The sequence below is a fragment of the Priapulus caudatus genome, unplaced genomic scaffold, assembly GCF_000485595.1.
Source record: "Priapulus caudatus unplaced genomic scaffold, Priapulus_caudatus-5.0.1 Scaffold1239, whole genome shotgun sequence".
NCBI classification, from domain to species: domain Eukaryota; kingdom Metazoa; phylum Priapulida; class Priapulimorpha; order Priapulimorphida; family Priapulidae; genus Priapulus; species Priapulus caudatus.
Window position 1 is genome coordinate 55118 of NW_014578300.1, and position 7377 is coordinate 62494.

The 7377-nt window shown below is 43.6% G+C and overlaps 1 protein-coding gene across 1 annotated transcript in view; it reads right to left on the minus strand.

The window, feature by feature from the left end:
- LOC106815930 (complex I intermediate-associated protein 30, mitochondrial-like) overlaps positions 1–6834 on the minus strand; it is a gene marked incomplete at its 3' end in the record, with an annotated part of 14374 nt that extends 7540 nt beyond the window's left edge. The window contains 1 exon segment of the mRNA XM_014820463.1: positions 6809–6834.
- Positions 6835–7377: the final 543 nt, after the last annotated feature.

Consider the following 7377-nt stretch of genomic DNA (forward strand, 5'->3'; position numbering starts at 1 on the left):
GAGAGAAGGAGAGATGATGAAGAGAGAGAGAGAGAGAGAGAGAGAAGAGAGAGAGAGAGAGAGAGAGAGAGAGAGGAGAGAGAAGAGAGAGAGAGAGAGCAGAGAGAGAGCTCTAGCTAGAGTAGCAGAAAGAGAAAGAGAGAGAGCAGATGAGGCAGAGAAAAGGAGAGAGAGCAGTGCAGCTAAGAGAGGAGGGGGGGGGGCCGGGAGAGGCAGAAGATAGAGATCGAAAAGAGCACTCGCAGTGAGAGAGCCATCAAAGATCGAGGTGAACGACCGCATAGGAGCGGACGCGCGCTGAGCAGAGATTTTGTTCGTTTCCACCTTCATTTTCTTTCCCCTCGTGCTATGTAGACTAACTCAATTGATAACACAATAGCGCTGCTTAATGTACCGTGAGCACCTGTTCGCACAGCATTGTCTACTCTAGCAGCAAACCTTAACATCGGAAAAGCCTTTCTTTTCAGCCTCCTGAATGTTCACACATTGCCACTGCGTTACTCCTCCACACCACCCACCACATTATCTCCTAATATTAGTTATCTGGAAATTCTGTTTCTGTGCGGACGTAAAGCCGTATTGCTTCACGACAAAGCAAACCACTGCATAGACACTTGAATGTTCAACGAATTTGATTGCCTTGCCGAATAATTATTGCCTGAACAGGTACCCTCTGCCAGGGTAATAATTCGGTAACAACCACTTAAACAAAAAATCTTTAAAATTTGAAAGCCACTTTCCTGCGCGCACGCCCTCTCCCTCCCGCGCCCCCCCCCCCCCCCCCCTCAGCGCTCATCTGGCCGATTCGATAACAAATAATGCCGGCATGCTGTCCGCGTCGGCCACCTCGACCGAAGGATAGCAGTCTTACGATTCCGCCTCTCATCTGCAGGCACTTCGTCGAGTTAGCATTAATTTACTGCGTTGAATTCGTTCGCGACGACCGTGTTTATTTTGCCATCATGCGCCGGACATGCCTCTAGCAGTCGCGAGGCGTGTATCGTCTGCGGTTCTCGCGACAGACAAACCACGATGGTTTCGTTATCGGCGATCGCGCGATCAAAACAACATTGAAATTCCCGTCACGTGCGGGCGGCCGCTCCGTTCAGAGTCTCGCATGCGCGAGAAGCGGTTTACTATTATTATTTCTTACTGTAGATTTCGAAGTAAAGATATCAAGCAACTGCTGCCCTGCCGCCAGTCGTATTTTACAACTCGTATACAACGCGCCGCGTACGAGAGAACATGCAAGGGTTATGCTCGTAATGTTTAAGAGGAGATTTGCGAGGATTTTTTCGTGCTGTAACTTTACGATAGTTTCTGTCAACGGTCGACGAGTGGAAGTTAATGTAAGACTCATGTTAAGGACTAATTGGTTTCTGAGGAACGTATGCCCAGAATCCGCGGCATCAGCGTCAAATAAAATACACGATGCTTCGGAGCAGAAATTTAATCACATAACGTATAACTCGTGCCTTAATAATTAAAATCTAGGAATGTAATTCACGTGCCGAAACACTAGCTGGTCTACACTTTTCTTCATTTTCTTTAGGGACTGCCATCGCGCGTGATGTGTGAGAATGTGTTGTACGATATACCTTATACCTAGTGAGAACGGACTCATGGCAGTAGGCTAGATCTGAAACTCGCGCTACATAACTGCCCTCTGTTCTTTCACTGAACAGACTTATGAATTCCAACACCAGACAAACCTCATATATAACGTATACAGTAAACGTATATCATATATGCTTGACATGACAAAACCTTGTATAAGGCGTCTCTCATCGGAGTCTCCAAAACGCGCAATCTTCCATACGCATCTAACCTTTCTAAAGAGCTGATATCTCATGTGTAAACTGCCCACTCAAATGAAAACGTCACGCACTGACGTCCGTCATAGCAGGTGTCCGTTTCTGAAGAGGCGTCCACTAACGCTCGGCGCGTCTCCTCCCACAACACGTGAAAATACGCAAAAGGCACAGATGTTTACGAGAGCGTCACGATGACGCAACTGACAAATATCAGCGCGGGCTCCACTTTTCCAACCCGTGAGCACGTGTCGAGTGTGAGAGGTCCGGCTCAGCGGGTGGAAGCGTTCCTTTCGACCCACAGGCTTTCCAGCGCTATAAACCATGTAAACTCGAATCGACTATTCCCCACACACAAGAAGATACGATTAAAATGCAAGATGATGGCCACATCAGTATCACGAGTCATCTAGTTCGAGCTTATTCTTCTCTATCTGTATATCTGTCTTCAGCCATCGCTGTAGTACCGAGCTTAACTTTATCTACTGGTGAGGGAATAGCTAGTGTAGGGGGGGAGATCAACGGAGCGAGTAGCGCAGCAAATTGCGCACCGTTAAACTTGAACTGAATGCGATAATTGCCTTTCCTCGGGCCTATATGAGTCAATCCTAGAGGAATTCTGCTTCAAATGTTTAAAGCTGCGAAACAAAACCAGACATTCGCGTCCTTCATGTTATCTTTTCCTTTTCGCTCTATCCCACCCCTTCCTCTCTCGCCTCCTCTCTCTCTGCTCTTTTCTCTCTCTATCTGGTCTCTCTTCTCTCTCTCTCTCTCTCTCTCTCTTCTCTCTAATATATATATATATATATATATATATATATATCTTCCTCTCTCTTTTTCTATTCTCTATCCTTTGCTCTCCCACACACACTCTCTCGCATCATCTCACTCTTTTATTTTCTATCGCTATCTTTCTCTTTCCCTTTTCTCCCTCTCACCTTCTCTCTCTCTCTCTCTCTCTCTCTCTCTCTCTCTCTCTCTCTCTCTCTCTCTCTCTTCTCTCTCTCTCTCTTCTCTCTCTCTCTCTCTCTCTCTCTCTCTCTCTCTCTCCCTAATCTCTCTGCCGGTAAGCTCTACCGTTGATTAACTATCATGTGTACACAAGGTTATTTCAGGGATTGGCGACAACGGCAAAGTAACAATAGCACACACTATACGCGGAAATAATCAGCAACACGAAAATTCACAACAATGAAAGCATTACATGAAAAAGTTTAATCAAACATTTCTCAAGCCTATGCTTTCTATTTGAATGAACATAAAGGTAGCTTAACCCGTTTCTCGCTGCGTCACCCACTTTCCACCACTTTAGATTATAGGGTAAATGCACGGTGATAAAAGGTAACGAATATTTTGTCAATATTGAAGCAGAAATATCTGTTAAGGAATTTATAGATAAGATGTGTCATCTCCAAGTGATCTTGCATTTGTCGCAGCTGCATTTGCGCAGAGATCTTAGTCCTCCCAATACCTAGATAGTTTCAGTGCATACACCACAGCACTTTATTCATGCTAAATGACCACAAATTCGGTCTGCAGACTTCAATCTAAACTTTTGCCTGCGACATGACGCCAACTTCCAGCAGTTTTGCCAGTTCGAGTTTCATACTCAAACAACGGACCGGTTACCATGGCTACGTTACTAGACTTTCCATGCTCTTTTGACGTTTATACTGCATCTAACTGACGTGTACAATGCAGATTAGGGTACTTTAATACCGAATATTTTCAGGAGAATTGAGAAAACGGCCCTTTCCCAGAATCGAAGCAGTGCAACGGTGAACTATTGACGGAATGTTACCGTTGCGTGCCACATATAGCACACCTATAGAAAAATGCAGCATGTTGCATCATACAACACTTACAACATACAACGCATCTTACAGCATACGTGCAACAGCATGCTAAAACAGCAGGTTGCAGCATACAACGCGTTTACAATAGCATACCTGGTGTTTTTATAACAGCACGCGCAATTTAGATCAGAAACGCCAGAAAAATTTTCGAACGCGATACAGGTGAACCGGTTTCCATCTGTTCACACATTATTTAACCGTTAGTTTCATTTGTCCTCGATGTTTCGCCGAACTGCGCTTCAATCAGCATGTTCAACCGCTAGCTATAAATACCACTATAATGTGTAAAGTAGAATCGCATCACACACCGACCTTGTCGACGTACCAGTCATACACGAAGAGTCCTCAGCAACCGTTGCTTAATCATCACATCATAGCAGCCTGTACAGAAGTCATCAGTTCTTTGTATAGCGATACAGCGACTCATGCATCAGAGGCTTACACAGGAGCGCGTCGCACGAGTTCTAACGCGTGTCTTGTCCCGTAGTGTATCTACAGACACACACACACAAACACGACTTAACTAACTCAACGCCAACTCGCGTCTGCGCTGAGAGAGAGTGAGAGCGTTCGAGTGATACGTGAAGTTCGTAGTCCCAGAACCTCGTAGAGTCGAGTAGCGAGAGAGAGCGTGTGTGTGAGAGAGAGAGAGAGAGAGAGAGAGAGAGAGAGAGAGAGAGAGAGAGAGACGACGCTAACAAGCGGTAGCGGTCTGTTCTCGTCTGTTTATCTTGGCGGCTTAGGCAAACAGCAGCGGCATCAAACCTAGTCCCATCCGAAAACAAACAGGCCCGCCAGGCTATCGTCGAGCCCCGCCATCCTAAAATGCACCCGCCACTCTAAATATCATAGCCGCCATGCTAAAATTAGCTAAAAAATGCTAAAACTAGGACCGTAAAGGCAGCCCCGCCATGCTATAATGAAAAAGCTTGGAGAACCATTACTTGTCTGATTATATGTCTGATTATATTATTTCTGGCTGTTAGCCGGTCTGTCTAGTAGTGATATATTTCCAATAGGTGGGAGCAGTTATGCTAGAGTGCAGAAAAACGTTGGTGTGGAAACTCAATCGTAAGAGGACTGTAACAACCAAATCCGCAGCATTGCACGTTCTAGCAATTCTGGTACTTTCTTCTACAGTACATGCAGGTGGCAATCTGTTATTATTTATTTATTAATAAGGCCAACCTAATTTATTAATTTGAGAATTGGTATATTGAAAGTATATGCTTTTGAAAACAAGTTAATTGTGATGTGTTGAACTTGATAGGAAATTCTAAAATGACCACTTTTCAGTTGTGAAGGAATATTGAATAAAAGTATGATTTTCATTCATGTACCAGCCAAGTCAATTTTGCCTTACGCGTATCACTGTGATAATACTGTTGTGACACATTAACATAAACTGAAATAAAGAAATTGTGTTATAAATAATAATTATTTGTCTTAGATTTATTTGTAAAACAAGCAACTTGTTCATAATTTTAATTTCTACACAAAATCCATATTCATGGTTGCATTATGTTAGCAGTTACTTATATGGTAGCGTGAACAACGACATTACTATATTGCGCTACATCTGACCTGTGCAGCACATGCACAAGCTTGCAAAGAATTGACCCTTTTGGCAAAGAGAATAAAGTTAAGTAATTATAATCCATTGCAAGGCACCAATCATTAATTTCCAGCAACCAATGGCCTAGTTTTATACATTTCATAGGCAAATTTTTCAGTGTGGTGTGCATCATAGTAAACTCCAATAAAATCGATCTCTAGTTGAAAAGAACCTGGTATTGCATCCATGCAAGTGATTCCAAGACCACTGATATTGCCTAGAGGAAGCGCTGATTGCTTGTCCTGGATTCGTCCTTTAAATGCTAGGAAGAATTTTGAAAAGGGAATCTGAAAATATGAAATAGAGCAAAGAAAGTTATTTTCTTTGACATTTGAACAATATTTATAAACTTCATCATTTTTTATAGTATTACATAATTTTTTCCATAGTATATAAATAATAGAAGAGCACAGGTCGTCACCACATCAGCACGGCGGTGATGCGCTTAGGCAAATTCAATCATCATCAGTTGTTCACCCTGGCCAACGCTTTTTCGCGAAAAAAAAAATCTTTCTCCGGGCACAGCACGCGATCGATGTAAATTCGGGGTTAAACTCTGCGAGGAGCACACGAGCCAAGCTGCCGCCGTGCCACGGCTACCCGGGGGAGGTCGCCACTGCTGTCAGTGCCAATTTGGAAACCATTCAGGCAACGTGGTCCCTTGGAGGAAGAGCAGCGGCGGCAACTGCTAATGCAACTCAGAGGCGTAAGAAGCGAGCGGTGGGGTGAGGCCACGGAGGCGTATTCTCGGGCAGAGGTGAGAAGGATAAGAGAAGGAGAGAGTGAAGGTTGAATGTTATGCGATTCACAGATATGGTGATTAGGAATAAGTTTAGCGGAAGCGACAGCGGATATATATATGTATATATATATATGTATATAGGCCTATATAGGGTTTGTAAAACCAAAAATTTTCTTGTGCGCTCCGCTCAGATAGTCGTGCCTACAACTTTGAAAATCCTGGCTACGCCCCTGCTCGCCTACTCCACTAACAAGTCTTGGGAGTCGCCTACGCCTACTCCCTAACCCTAACCATATTACTGGTAGGTACGGCACTGGTACTGGTAGGTCTAGTACTGACAAGTTGTATTTATTAACCATCATTTTATTATTGAAATGGTCCAAGTGCCTGTGTACCGGACTGTACCCAGGGTACGTTCCGGCATAGACCGAATAATTCTGTCCCATATAACCTTTTTTATATTTTGGTGAGGGTTATATTGGGTCAGAACGGGGTTCATTGAAATTTCGTGAGATCGCATGAAAAATGGATGCGCTGCTAATTCGGCCCGTACGCCGCTATTGGCGGGATAAAAAATCTACCGATACACAGACCTGTGCATCACTTCGTGGACCACAAATGGCACAATGTAAATAAGTGTGCTAGTCATGCTTTTTGTGTATATAATATCCTTGGTAATTATGCAATTTTATGAATTCAAATTTTTATTGTAAAAGTATGCAATGTATTGTATATGATGATGGATAATTGCCTAAATAAATAAATAAAATAAAATAAAAAATACCTAACTTCTAAGGTGCCTAAAGTGGATTTGCACCGACCCTAGCTATGAGCCACAGTAATAGTAACTGAGTAACATACCTGTGTTACACGCACTGATATCAAAGATATGAATTATATATAATTATGACCAACCATAGATATAGCATAGATACTAACCCAAGTTGGGTTAGTATCTATGGATATAGAATAGAAGAGTTTCTATTCTATATCTATTTTATGGACCAACCAAGTACCAGCCAAGGAGATGTTGTACTCATAGAAATAGATAGACAACTAGAAAGGACATGCGCTATGCAAACATTATAGGGGGAGTGTGCATCACTCGTACCGGCGCGGAAGTGTGGCACCAGGGGGGGGGGCACTCCCTACAAACTCCCTTATAGGCCGGGGGTGCCCTGGGGGGCGCTCCCTTATATTTTATTACTCCCTACAAAATAGGGTACGTATGTGCCACTTGAGAGATGGTATTGGGGGGCTCCGGTGTCACGGTCTGAGATTGCACCGGTCTGAATTTACCCCCAGCACGTCATGCGCATGCGTCATGCATGCGCAGTAGCGCTGGATAAATGA